The sequence below is a fragment of the Dromaius novaehollandiae genome, chromosome 4 (genome assembly GCF_036370855.1).
Source record: "Dromaius novaehollandiae isolate bDroNov1 chromosome 4, bDroNov1.hap1, whole genome shotgun sequence".
In the NCBI taxonomy this organism is placed as follows: domain Eukaryota; kingdom Metazoa; phylum Chordata; class Aves; order Casuariiformes; family Dromaiidae; genus Dromaius; species Dromaius novaehollandiae.
Window position 1 is genome coordinate 79,863,827 of NC_088101.1, and position 14,123 is coordinate 79,877,949.

Here is a 14,123-nt window from a genome sequence, read left to right on the forward strand (position 1 = left end):
GCCCGTCTCCGCATGCTCCCTAGATAGCCAATGAGGGAGGAGAGTCGCCCTGCCGCAGCGCCTTGTGGGGGCTGTAGTGCGGCGTGCCCTCCCCGCCCCCCCCGGCAGCACAGCTGCGCGTCCCCGTTTGGAACGGGCCCGCCCCCCGCCCCTTGTGGGCCGGGCCGCCCAATGACCGCCCGGGTCAAAGGGCAGCGGGCTGGCGGCCCGGCCAATGGGACCGGGCGGGTGCCGGGAGGGGGCGGAGCCTGTTGTGTTTTGTTCAATTGCCATTGAGAAGCGTTGTTCATATGCGGAGGGGAGGCGGCCCGGCTGGGCGCAGGTAGCGGCTGCGGGCTCCCTGCGGCGGCGGCGGGGGGGAGGGAGATGGGGGGCGCGCGCGCCCAGCCGCAGGTAACAGCCGTTGGGGGGGGGGGGAGGGGAGGAGTCGCGCGCTGCCAACGGCCACCAACGGCCGCGGGGGTGAGCGCGGCAGGGCGCCCTCGAGGCGGAGGAGGGGGGCGCAGGCCGAGCCCCTTCACGAGCCCCGCGCCGAGGAGCCGGCGGGGGGTACGAGGTCCCTCGCGGGGTGGGAGCAGCCCCACGCGTGGGGTGGGCCGAGGCCGCTGCTGCTAGGGCCGGGCCCGGCGGGGGGCTGCGGGGACGTGCTGGGCGGGGGGAGTCAATCCCCAGCAGCACCTCTGTGCTGGCCCGAAGCTGCTGGCTGCGATCTCCATCCACCTCCCTATATGCGTGAATATATATGTGTATATGTATACGTATATTTATTTCTGCCGTTAAGACTAGGGAGATGTGATCCTTCAGCAGAGCCTCGAGGTAAAGGTTAGCTCCATTTTGCCCTTCCATTAGTTTAAGAGTCTGGATAAAAGCAAAACAGTAGCTGCCTAATGCCCTGATAGAAGGAAAACTTATTAGCGTTAATAATTGCTGCTCGGGAGGGGAATGGGGTTTGCAGTATTTCAGTGCCGTGCCTTGCAGAGCAAGGTGCTGCTCCAGGCAAGGGTTCTGGCCTGTGCTGCACGCCCTGCGAAGGGAAGGGGCTCTGGCCATCACGGAGACGCGAGCTCCGTGCAGGTGGCCTTTTGTGAGATGTAAAAAAATATTTGCATATATATATATATATATATATATATATATATATATACACACACACATATATATGCATATCAAAGTGTTTGGAGGCAATTCTTCCTTCGGTTGCTCAAGGATAGAGTTACGTCAGAGTAGGTACGTGCTTTCAACAATAGCTGCAAACTGTTGCAAATGTCTTTATGATTCCTGGTAATAAACTATGTTTTGGATTTTTTTTCCAGGAATATGAAAGTCAGTTTCTTATTTATGGCTTAGAAGTATAGAGACCTGTTGGGCTCAAAAGAGCAAGTTTGAGATTTAAGAGTTAATATGCTGTTAGGTTGTGTTATTCTAGCAGTTACATGGCTTTGTTCTGATTATTTGACTTACTAAGTGTCCTTTCCTGTGCAGCCTGCATGAAGGCTAAATAAAATTGTGTACTTGAAATTTTGGATGCTGTTTAAAGAGGTCACTTTAGGTCTCATGAGACAGAGAGGCTGGCTGTTGTAGATGATCCTCTGATTTAGCGTTGCGTCAGTTATCTTGACTCTTCTGGCAGAGATCTGAAAGTTAAGCCATTTTCTCTTTAGCTAAATCATGTAGCCATCATAACTATTCAGAAAATAGCTGTTACAAAAATAGTGCTTTGTAGTAGCGTTAGAACTTTTGAGTTGCTCGGCTGAGAGTGGCTTCGTGAGTCAGACCAGATAAGAGACTGGCTTTTAATGTGCATGCTGAGTTCTAGGCCTCAGGATGAGTTAAGCCAGCTGGTCAAATCTATTTTCTGGTTCACTGTGCTTACATTAAAATTAGCTCCTGAGAACAGTTATTACAGCCTTTACTGTTACATTGCCTCCAATTTATATGCCTTACTGCAGTAAAATGTTTTTGTCGAAGCCGTTTTTGGCAAGAACCAGTAAGTTTCTGTGTGGTGTGGCAAGCTAAAATGTTTTTGGATATGTTTTAGTTGTGAATTATCTGTTTGCTTCGAATCAGGCTTATGAAATCTGGAGTACAATATTTGCTGAATAGTAAAAACTTTACTAATGAAATGTGGCTTTGAGATCTGGCTTTATTAGTGATATAGTGTCCATGATCAAGCCAGAAGTGCTTCTATCTTTACAATTATTGCACTTCAGAAACTGCCTGGAAGATTTGTGCTCAGAGGCAAGAGACTTTGTTTTAGCTCCCTACACATGGCATTCCAAGTAGCTTAAAATAAGCTGGGCTCTGTTGTTAACATAGTACTCCTGATTTAAAAAAAAAAAATTGATTTACTACATATTTATTTTGAATTTCTGGCAAATATTACCTGCATTAATGTGATATTTTCAATGGTCTGTGTCTTTTTGTCAGTAGCAAGATTCTACTCTTACATCACATGGAAGTACATACTAGCTATCAGGCATAAATCTAAAATACTGATCTGCAAGATCATTCCCCTAATGATATCCTTTTAGGATATTCTATGTTGCGGTACTCTGGTTGTCCTCTAAAGGCCTTTACCACGCAGTTTGTAACACACAGTTATCGTGTCTTGAGAATGTAAAGTCAATTGAATAATTATAAATGGGCATTTTAAAACTGGTATAGTGGAACTCTATTTCCTCTTGAATGCTACTTTTTTTGCAGGGTACTATGGTTTGGAAGAATTAGCAGCCTGAAAGAAGATATATCTGTTTGTATTCCCAACCATTTGAGTTAAGCTTTGGAAGCCTAGTATATGTCATAAAGCTATATTTATGAAAATCTAGTTGATAGATGAACAGAAAACTTGACATTGAGATATTACTTTCAATTTATTACATTTGACTTAATAAATCCTATATAGCATTTTTTTTTTTCTTTCTTATAGGAATTCCTGTAGAGTCTGGTAGCCATTATTGCAGCTCTTTTTTTTTTTTTTTTTTTGGTTCCTTCTCCTTTTGCCTTCTCTCTTCTTTCACCCCCTTCCTCTAGTGGTGTGCCCCCCCAGCTACATTCCTTTGTGTTAACAGTGATGATGGCAGTTCTAGGCACCTCCTGTGGTTTGATAGATTATTCCCTTTAGAAGCATGTGTACTTAAAACTTTCCAAACATGATTCTTTTTTTTCTCCTACATTTATGATGCTGTGTTTGAAAGTTTTGTTCTCAGAACTTGTCCTTTCTGTTTGTGCTTTGAATTTTCTTAGATTAGTACAAAGTCTTGTTAAACCTTTAATGGAAAGTGTTAGTATTTATATCTTGACTAACATTTTTTTTGCATATTTTGGAGGTGATAATATACACAGCAAATTTGCCTTTTGGCAATAGTGAGTTTCCTTCTCCCCTGCAAATGTGCAGGCGTTGTGGTTTGTGTGTTTTTTCTTAACCGTCTGTTTACTTTGAATTTTCATTTTTATTTCTATAAAATAAATGTGTTGGGCTATTTTTAGATTACTACACTTTTAAGATCTGATATTTATGCAAGAATGATCTTACGGGTAAATGTGCATAAAACCTTAACTTGTCTTTAGTCTTATTGCATCAATGTCTAAAATTAAAAATAAATTTTGAAATATATTATGGAAGAACATGTAAGAGGCTCCTGCGCACTGTTCCCTCTAAGTTATTTGAACTCTTCTGTTCTTCACAAACATCTGTTTTTTTTGTGTAGAATCTATAAGAAACAAACTTAATGATGGTGGTGGGGGGGAACCAAATGTGTGAAGTGCTATATGAGCACTTCTGGAGGAGAACAGGTTACTGAACAAAGGGAAGCCCTATTCACTAATTCTAGGGAAGAAATTCAAGGCTAGGAAACACAGCTATCTAAGCGATAGAAACTCATTGTAGTTCAATGGCTGGTATTTTTTGGTAGGCAGCTTGTTTTAGTCTGACTGTATATACCTGAAAAGTAGCCAGCCATTTATGCTGACAACTTATTTTTAGACATGTCATGAAGTTTTTGTGGTTAATAGTATCTTGGCTGTGAGTGAACTACTGTAATCCAGTGATGAAAGTTGATACAAAAATCCAAATTTTGTTTTTTTTCTTAATTGCAAATACTCTGCTAGAGGGATTGAGACAGTCACACTTTCAGAAAATGGAGTGCTTTAAGGGTGTTATTTAAAATGACCATTTAAAAAAAACGTATTTTTTAACTCAGATTTTGTTTTATACATAATCTGTGACAATCAAACTGGACATTGTGGCGTTATATGATTATAGAAGAGTCTGCAGTCAAGGTGATTGAAAATCAACTCTTAAATATTGCATATCCTATCTTTTATGCTGGTTTGGCTTTTATGTTGGTTCAGTTTGGGAAATAAGCTTATCAGTAAGCTGGCAAGAAACTCTGGGCAGAAGTAACTTCTGAAGGCCACATTTCTACTAATTTTTAGGTTGGGGGAGTGGGAAGTAGGCAGGGTTGTTACTAAATGCATTATTTAGGTTATGACTGTTAGGTTGCTGATACCAGTATTCTTTTATGCAAACAGTTAAAAATCATGCTTTTAAAAATATAAAACACTTAAATTATTTTAAAGGTAAAAGAAATTATTGGGTTATAAAAACAAAACTAATTGGCTTTCCTCTCTTTGAACTTGATTATGTTAGTGAAACAATATCACTTATTTTATGGTTCTTGTTTCTTAGTAATAAGAGCAAGGGTTATGATTAGCCAGTATTAGCATTATTTCTCTGAATTTGGTATCGCAACACTTCACGTTCCTGTGGAAAAACTAAACTCCAGTGCAGTGAAGTACTGGAAAAAAAACTTTCAGCGATTGGTCAAATTGTGGGGCTAGAGCTTCGGAACTGCTCAGACCCTTGCCCAGTGCCAGTAACAGTAATTGCTCTTCAACGTGTGTAAGTCTGTTTGTAGAGACAGAACTAAGAGTGCGAAATTAAACAATGCTTTTGCCTAGAGCTAACACGAGAAGTGTCACTTGCAAAACTGTCTTGGTGTACTGAGATGTGTGTCACTGTGGAAAAAGCATTTGAGAAGGGAGAAAGCAGTTTCTCCATTTGCTCAGTTTTAGTTATTAGAATCCAACTGGTCTAGAAGAGGCTTGGGAATTGCTACAGCATTGTCTGTACCTTTCCTTTTGTGCTTTGAACTGTTTGAGATCAGTGATGCTAGAAGACAGTCTGCACTCTTTCTCTGAAGAATACCTGTTTTACCTTAACACCCACCAGCCTAGGCAGTTGGTTTGGTGTTGATTTGTTACTGCATGTCTCATGAGCTTGTAAAAGATCACATTTGCAATTTAGTGATTTCTGTTTTAAAGTTGAGGTGGGCCAACTTTAAAAATGCGCACACACTTTGCTATCCTAATGAGACCTCAGACAAGACTGTGGTAGCATTCTTCTCTTCTATCCTCTTTTCCCCTTGAGCTGTGAATGGGAATAATAGAAACTTCTGCTAGTGTTATTAACTTCAGGTCTCTAATTTCCATCTCGTATAACTTTGTGAGCAGCATTAATGCCTTCAAGGAGTTTGGAAGGGGGGCGGGGACTTAAAATTTGTAGGGCAAACATGTGTTTTACCCTAATTGGGCAGTTCAGATTGTTATTGCAACATCTTTAACTTTTGCTGTGTATTTTGTATTGATGCAAATAGTACTAAACCATGCCTTTAGTACTGTACCCGTGGATTATGTGCAGCCACAATGAAGGCAATGCACATTTTGTAGTAGTAAAGTATTCCTGACTTGCTTGCATTTTATTCACAGTGGTTACTAGTAGATGCTGCATGATGTTCAGCTGCTTTATTCTGCCATTCAAAGTTTGCTTATAGGGCAAATTCTTGTTTTAAAGGTAGTGCTGTCTTTAATTCCACCTGCCTTCCCACTGAAAAATGCACTTGTCTTCCTTCATGTTTTCAGTTGATTTGACCTCTTCCAGTTTTAGAGGTGTGGAAGCACAGCATACCAGTTAAGGAAGGATGCAAGTGGCAAAAAGCCCAGTATCCTTTGGATCAGTCAAACCCTGTTGCTTTGTCAACTTCCTGAGTCCAAAAGATGTCTCTAGCGTGCAGAATATGCAAAATTTGTTTAAATTTAGAGGCTTAGGCGTGATGTAGAATGTGAATCAAGGCAGAGCTGTGGGAATGTGCTTGAGGCCGAATGGATCCAGATTTGCTGGTTTCTGTCTCTTTCACCGCTCAGCGTTTCGTATACAGCACATGGATGGCTGTGGAGGTTGCAGGTGCCTCATATCACTGCGAGCAAGCTTCTGCATTTAGGCACCTAGAATCTGCTTGTACAGCCAGGTAGTCTTTTGATGAAGTGACAGTTAAATAATACAATCCTGAACCAGAAACCTTTTGGCTTAATTATGCCAGTGTAATAGTAGTGGCAAATAATTATTCATTATGTTCTATTTGGAATTGAGTGAATTGAAGGCAGTAATGTGTAAACTTGCCTTAAGACTATTGCTGTGCTCTGCAGTTTAATTTGATGTAATATTTAGTGAGAAAGGATTAACAAAAATACCCTCAAATAGCTCTTTACCTAAATTGGCTAAAATATGTGATTTATTTCTTGTTGTGAGGGAGGGAAAGGAGTGGGAACCTAGAACCTTATCTTTTAATTATTGTTTCGTTTTTGTCATTTTTAAACAAAGTTGAGGATCAATGAGTTTGCAAAGCCTGCCTATCTCGGGGGCTTAAACTTAAGTGCTGTACCTTGCTGTAAGGGGCTGTTGAAAGATAAGATATAATAGCAAAGTTACTGTTTGGAAGAAGATACTGCTGTCGCTGGAACATAAGGATGAAGTTTAGCTTGTTCACTTCTCAGTACGTGTGGTGGTCCACTTGAGGTGGCTACATGTGTACTTGCTTATCTTCCATTAGCACTACATCCTGAGTAGACCTGTCTGGTTCAATATTTGAATAAGAAATTGCTGAACTGTTGGAGGGTAGCATGGACTGTTTGTGCTTTTTTAATTCTCTTGTTTAACAAATGCATTCAGAAGGATGACATTTATAACAAATCAGAGGGGTCCCCTGGAAAACGATTTCTAGTACTGGAAATACTAAATTTTTTCCTTCTCTGTAACAGCTTGTATCTAACTGTTGTATGATTGTTTTATGCTTAAACTGTTACTTAGTTTGTTCTGCACTTTGGTGACTAGATTTTTATGGCTTAAATGTGAGCATGTAACTTCTTTTCCCTCAGCCACAGACTTCCCTGTGACTGGCTGTAGCTAGTGCTCTCTGCTTCAACTCCCTATCTGTAAAATCTAGGATGTGATAGTTTTCGTTTTAGAGGATTTAGTTTACATGCATGAGGAGTCTTAACCAACCTGAAGGCTGTAGTCATAGTAAAGGGTGAATATATTTTTGTGAGGATGTGCGACACTGCATCAGTGAAGACTTGCATCACTTGCTGAAATGCTTGTTCTAGGCTCCTAGACATGCTTGGAAGATGTGTGTATGCAGCCTGCTGATTCTGGTGTCTGTTGGTCAGAGGGGAAATGTACCACAGTTGCTAGAAAACTACTCACTACCATGAGAGATGATTTGGGTTGATTTATTTCTGTATGAAGAAAATGTGGCAGCTTTGACTTTTTTTTCTTCTTGTTGCAGAGTAAAGCAACCTGAACGTGCAAATGTCAGGCTAGGAATCCTGGAACTGCAATTTGAATGATCGGAAGGCTAACTCCTAGCTCATTCAGGATGCACATATCCTGTGAGAGGATAAGCAAAGGCATTGCAGTAGCTTGGAACTGAGATAGTCCTAAGAAAAGTAGGGCTGAAAAGTGTGTAGGTTGGTTGAGTCCCCTGCACCATAACAGGATCACATGTATTTAATGCAATTCTTAAAAGATATTTGGCGAGTTCTCAAGCTCTACTTCCTCTACAGTCCAGCACTTAGCTCAGCATTAGGACTTTTTTGAATGTGAAACTAGGCGTTTTCCTTGCTGTAGTTGAAGTTTACTCCCTAATCCCCATGTATGTGAAGGACAGCTATTCTTTCCCTGGGGTATTCTTTTAAAAATATTTGAACTGGTATTTGTTTTGTTCCTGTTTCCTGCATGTTCTTTTTCACCCTCCAAACATATAGCCTTTTGGTACTTTTGGCCTGAATAAATGTAGTGTATTCAGTCCTTCGTGGGAGGTCATGGGTTTTTCAGCTCTAATCATTCTTGTTCTTTTCCAGACTCTACAGTTAGTTCACATTGGTCTAAGTGTGGTTCTTAAAGCCCAGCTTTGTCCTCCAGCTGAGGCTTTCCTATGCTGAGTGGAGTAGAGAAACTGTTTCACATGCCCTGGAGCTGACATTACTGTTTATGCATCCCCATACATTTGACTTCCTTACAACAGCTTAACACTTGTTTCAAGATCAGCTTGTTGATCCAACCTAACCCACAGCTTTCTTCTGAAGGACTCATCTTGCTGTTTGCTCAGTTAATTATTCCCACCTGAGAGTACTTTTTTACCTATCCCTATTGAATTGTATCCTGCTTTTTCAGAACAGATTTGCAATTTGTCAGAATTATGCAGGAAGTTAATTCTGTCTTACAGCTCTTCCTACCTTTGTCCACTGTATGACTAGCCTACTCTGTTTCCCACCATCTGTTGCTGGTAATGAAATCAATGAACTGAACTGGGCTTCTGTTCAGTGCATTCTCACATGCTGGCTGAGCCCTTGATAACTGCTCTCTTGGTGTGGTTATGCAACAAGTTTTGCATTCGCTATAGACAGCTTTGCTTACAGCAGAAGTCTTTTGAAAGTCCAGATGTATGAATTCAGTAGGTTCTGTCCTATCCCTAAAGCCTGTTGCTCTAATATCAAAGCAAAGTTCTTATTTGACATGTAATTCCTAATGAACCTGGTGGGTCCTACTCATCTTGTTAACTTTTAGTGCTTACAACAGTTTGTGTTGGGTTCCCCCCCCCCCCCCGAACTCTGCTGAAATCTGGGGAATCGAAGAGAAGTAAAACAAATTTTGATTTTTTTACTTGTTCTGAAGGGTTCACCTGGAGTGAAGGCGGGCTTAGCTTCTGAAAGTGATGTCCAAAAATTTTTATAAAAAAAGCTCCTGACTGTATTCAAATTTATGATATAGCAGCCTAAATCTGGTATCTTGCAAATAATTCCAGGTGTTACGGAGTCACTCTGAAGCCATCAGTAGTTACTCTGAAGTTAGGGTTATTTTAAGCTCTCCCTTCTTGTGATAAAATGCCTTTTACATTGCAAGCTAGGTATGGAAATATAACTTTTCTTTTAAGGCTACTTCTTCAGTTAAGTATTTGCAGAGTCTTCTATAGTAGCAACACACTCCTGAAAATTTGCTTCTCATGACTTCTCCCTTACCTCAATGCATCACAACTTGATTCACATAGAAAACTTGCCCTTCATGGAGGAGGGTTTCCTTGAGTCCTGTCTCTGTCAGATTCTGTAAATGCTTTTCACTTGTTGCTCCTCCAGCCTCTGTCTGTGTAAGGCTTCAAAGTATTTACATCTTCACCTTCTGGTGATTTCCTCAGTCTCACTCTGATCATGGCACTGATTACAGTGCCTACATATGCAGCAGTTTATTCTTCCCACCCAGATGTATTCCAGTGCAGTTAAGCACTGTGGTGCCTCTAGAACAAGTTCCTTTCCAATTTTGACACAACTAGCTACAAGTTGTAGTAACTTGTCTTACAACCAGTCTTAAGCTTTTCATTATGTGCTCTGAAGAGACAGACATCTGTTTTTCAAAATCATGCTGCAATCTTCAATTCAGTGGGGGTTTAAAGGCTGATAATCCTGCTCCAAAACTGCCTAATGCTTGTTACTAGGATTGCAGTTAAGATTACGTCAGTCATTTTAAACCACAGTGTTTCCAAAAAAGTAAGGCAATGTCTCTTGGAATTGAGGAGTTGAAGGTGATGTGAATGGTAAAATGTGTATTGAGCATGGCTTAAACATTAGCACTTGTTTGCATTTTGGTATGAGAGGAAGTATAGTTGCTTATTTTTAACTTAAAAATAGTAAAGGGCTTCTTGTTTACTTGTATTTGCATAATACTGTATCTTTAAAAAAGAATTGCACAGTGACTCTACAAACTGTTAAGATAAAAGTAGCTTCATACCATTATCCCAGATCTTCATTTTTATCTGTGGAATGGTAGGACTGAGAAATAGCCCCCCAGCCTTGCTAAGGAGGTGGTAGTTGGTGTGGAATGGGGGTACAATTCCTCTCCTCAGGTTAGATACTCAGGATGGGATTTCTTTGCTTAGCTTCTGATTATTAAAGGAGCTTGAACAATTAATTTAGCTGTAGGTGTCAGAAGAAATGATGGGGATTTTGCTTTTAGGATGCAGTGTTGATGTTTGTTTAGCTAGATGCATCCAGCTATCAGCAATTTCTTGATTAATAGTCTTAACATACGGATATATGTGTAAATCAATTAAGTTTCACCACTTTCTAACATAAAACATAAAGCTTTAGTTGCTTTTTGGTGGGACCTGAGACTATGCTTAATGTACATGCTGCTAATCAAAGTCTTTATTAAATTAAAAATGTATTAAATGAACTAGATTAATTGAAAAAGTATTCTGAACAGCATTTGCATTTCAAGTGAACTTAATTGAAAGCAAAATGATATTTGACCCTAATGATCCCAGCTGTCTGTGATCACTGTTTCCATGAGGGCTTTGGAACTCCTAAGGTGGGGGGAAATCTTTCCTTCCCCTCCCTCACTTCTCAGTTGAACATGAGGTCTGAGAAGATCAAATAAAACCAAATCTCTTTCTAAATTCTGAACCAGTTACTGAACTGACTGTTAAACTGAGCCAAACTGAACTGATGAAAATGCTTTTTGCACCTGCAGAAAAGGCTGCAGCTGTCAAAACTGGTTATCATTGCAACACTTTTTGAGTCCAGGTGCTCAGCCAGTGACTTCCTTAACTCAGTGGTTTGGCTCTTCAGAGGCTCAGAAAACATTTTACTGCTTTATACAGGCTAGTATACCTAAATCTTGGCATGACTGAAGATGTCAGAATCCCAGATGTAATTTCAGAGGCTTATTTTAAAGCGTGTCTAAATAAAGCGTACTTTTTAGCAGTGTTGAAAGATCATTTGAAAGATTGAGAGTTTTCAGGTGAAGAGCTGAAAGGAGAAGCTTGCATCTCTTACTGTTGACTTTATCAGATAAATCTTTACTGTTTTGTCCTTCACCTTGGTTAACAGAAGCTGGTCTTGTCAGAATGCAGTGATCTGTAAATGTAATTGTCCAAGTGGGAGGACACAGATTTCCTTTCTAAACACTCATAGCGCTGTCTTCTCTTGAACTATGTTGCCTGCAGATGTATGTGTTTGACTTACTAGCCAAGTGACTTATCTTCTGCTGTTTAAAGCTGCCAAACTTCTGTCTAGATCAGTGAAGATTAAAACAATAGCTCCCACCCCCATTTCCACAGAGGTGATTACCTTGCATTTTTGGCTCAACTGAAAATCAGTTATTCTGCCATGATCTACAGTCCCAGTGACTTTGAATCCACTTTGGCTTATGAATCTATCCATAGAACTTGCTTGTAGAGTTAGTGACTTATTCATTAAACATCTGATAGTGTTGAGGTAGTGCACAGTGAAAGCACTGATCTCTCTCATCAAGCAAGAAGGTCTGAAAATGACTTCTTTCAGTACTTTCTTTAAAAAAAAAAAAAAAAGTATTTGAAATGGAGTTCACTTTAAACTCTTTTTTCCTGACCTAGCACAATTGTCTTTTCTTATGTGATGTAACTTCGTCTCGTGATATTTCTTTAGTTCACGTAATTTTTACAAATGTTTTTCCTAAATACCTACTGCAATTCTCCACCCTTAGTTTGTGTCTTGACCTCCAACGTAGCATTTCCTGAATCCAGCTGCCCAGTGTGCCATTAAAGGCTGGATGCATAGACAAAGAAAACAGTTATCTTGTTTTTGGAATGGTTTGAGCTAGCAAGTCTCAAGCTACATAGCTCAACTGAATTTTTTTTTATTGAAGTAGCTTAAGCCTGGTAAGAGGGATGTCTGTGATGACACTTCAGGCAACATCTGAAACGAATGCTGAAAATGCACACAATATGAACATATGTACTTTCTTCTTTGTATTTCATTCCCTTACGGTTGTGGATTTTGATTTCCGGTCTGCTCAGGCTTTGAGCATATTTGATTTCTTTGTGAGGGTTCATGAAAGATGTCAAGAAGAAAAACAGATTTCTGTGGTGGAGCAGTACATATGTAATGTGTACCTCTTCAAAGTTTTCACCATTAGGAAGCTTCCTGAGATGTGCAAAACGAGCTGGAGACCAAAATATACTAAGTTGAGGTGAAGTGTAGTTTAGCATGGCAAGGATAAGTCACAAAGGGGCATCAGCAACAACTCTTTCAAATTACCATTCAGTTTTGCTTTTTGGTACTCATAGTGTGATGTCTGAGACCTCTTATGCTATTTAAAAAAAAAAAAAAAGCTTACTACTTGAAAGCTATGTGGGCTTTTTTAAATATGAGTTCTAATGGATCATGTAACTAGAATGATGTTTCAAAATTTGATCTCGGTGTATCCCTCTTTAGAGGTCTTGAAGTGTTGTCACCTGCCAGATGAATTTTTTTCTTGAGGGTTTCTTGAGTAACAGATTACAGATGTTCAGCTATGATTGAGAATACGTTTGGGCCAGGAAAGGGAACTTTACTTGTCTGTTAAGCATGATATCTCATATCAATTCAGTGCACTTCTATGCTTTTTCAGGATAGATGATATGGCAGAAAGCTTTAACTACTGTATGCAAGCCTGTGAAGTATTTTACTTTTGCATACATCTTCCTCTAAATTGCTTTCTTTTGTTGGATTCCTTCTGGGTTTTATATAAAAATATGTAAATAATGCATCTGTCCTAAGTTGCTAAAACAAGAATACACACTACATAGATATACATGCTCATTCAGTACAATTACACAACGATCTTCTGGAGAGTTATAACTTTAAGGCATCAAAGATTGAAACGTTTCTCACTACATTAAATTGGGTGTAGTACTTTGTGTCACAAGAGGGAAATGTTGATTTTAATCTGAAGCGTTAGGCTAATAAGGGGGGAAATGTGCCTGTATATTTACAGAACACTGCTAATAACAGACACTTCAGTACTCATAGACACGTGATTTCTTCTAAATTTAGCAGTAGCTTTAAATCACCAGCTATGCTATTTACTGAAAAATACTTGGGCTACCATAGGCTCTTTGTTTTTAAATTTCATAGTGGTCACAAGCTAATGTTATGGAGACTTCCCTGTGTGCAGATTATACAGCTCATTAGATCCCTGCAATGCCATGAAGTAGCATCTTAACACAAATGTTTTTCACCTGGCCTGAGGCCTCCAGCAAGAACATTCTATGCTCTAGGATCATAAAAACAAACTTACTAGTTGGGCTTTTTATTTTAAACAAGTCAACCAGATGTCTGAAACCCTTCAGAGTAAACCTGAAGGGAAATGGGAGGAAGTTTATTACCTGTATGTGTGTTTTGGGAGCAGGAGGTATGGGGGAGACTTGCATAATCCTTCAACTCCAAGCCCGTAGGATTTAGTAATATAACAGTACTTTAGTACTGATTTTACCTGAATTTTTTGTGGTGGGGTGTGTGTGTGTGTGTTACACATCACTGTTTAGGGCTCTGTGCTACATGCTGTCAGGCCAGAGTTTGTTTTTTTAAGGATATGTATGTGCCTTTGTGTTTGTTCTCATTTTAAGGGCAAGCACCAACAAAAACATAGGTGATATTAGTCCTTTTTTTTTCCCCTGGCTTTTCTCCTCTAACTGATGGAGTGAAGCAAATATCACGGTGATAAAGCCACTTAATCTTTACCTTTGTATTCTCCTTCAGGGACCCAGTACAAGCCTCAGAGTAAAACCTTGTGGGCCTTATATAACCTGCATGACATGCTTTAGTGGGAGCATGGTAGATTTAGGTTGGTGGTAGATATGTTTCTTCAGACACTGATATGTGTATAAATTATTATTTGTAGTGAATCTGAGGGCCTTTTTATCTTAGAGGCTTTGTATACTAAATAAATGTTGCCTTTGGGTTTAAATAGAATATCTATAAGAATAAGTCTATTT

At 39.8% G+C, this 14,123-nt stretch overlaps 1 protein-coding gene across 1 annotated transcript in view; it reads left to right on the forward strand.

Moving 5' to 3' along the window:
• Positions 1–222: 222 nt before the first annotated feature.
• Positions 223–14,123, forward strand: part of FAM53A (family with sequence similarity 53 member A) — a 76,575-nt gene continuing 62,674 nt past the window's right edge. Inside the window, exon 1 of the mRNA XM_064511560.1 lies at positions 223–322. The gene's annotated coding sequence lies outside the window, so the exon portion shown is untranslated. The remainder of the gene's footprint in view (positions 323–14,123) is intronic.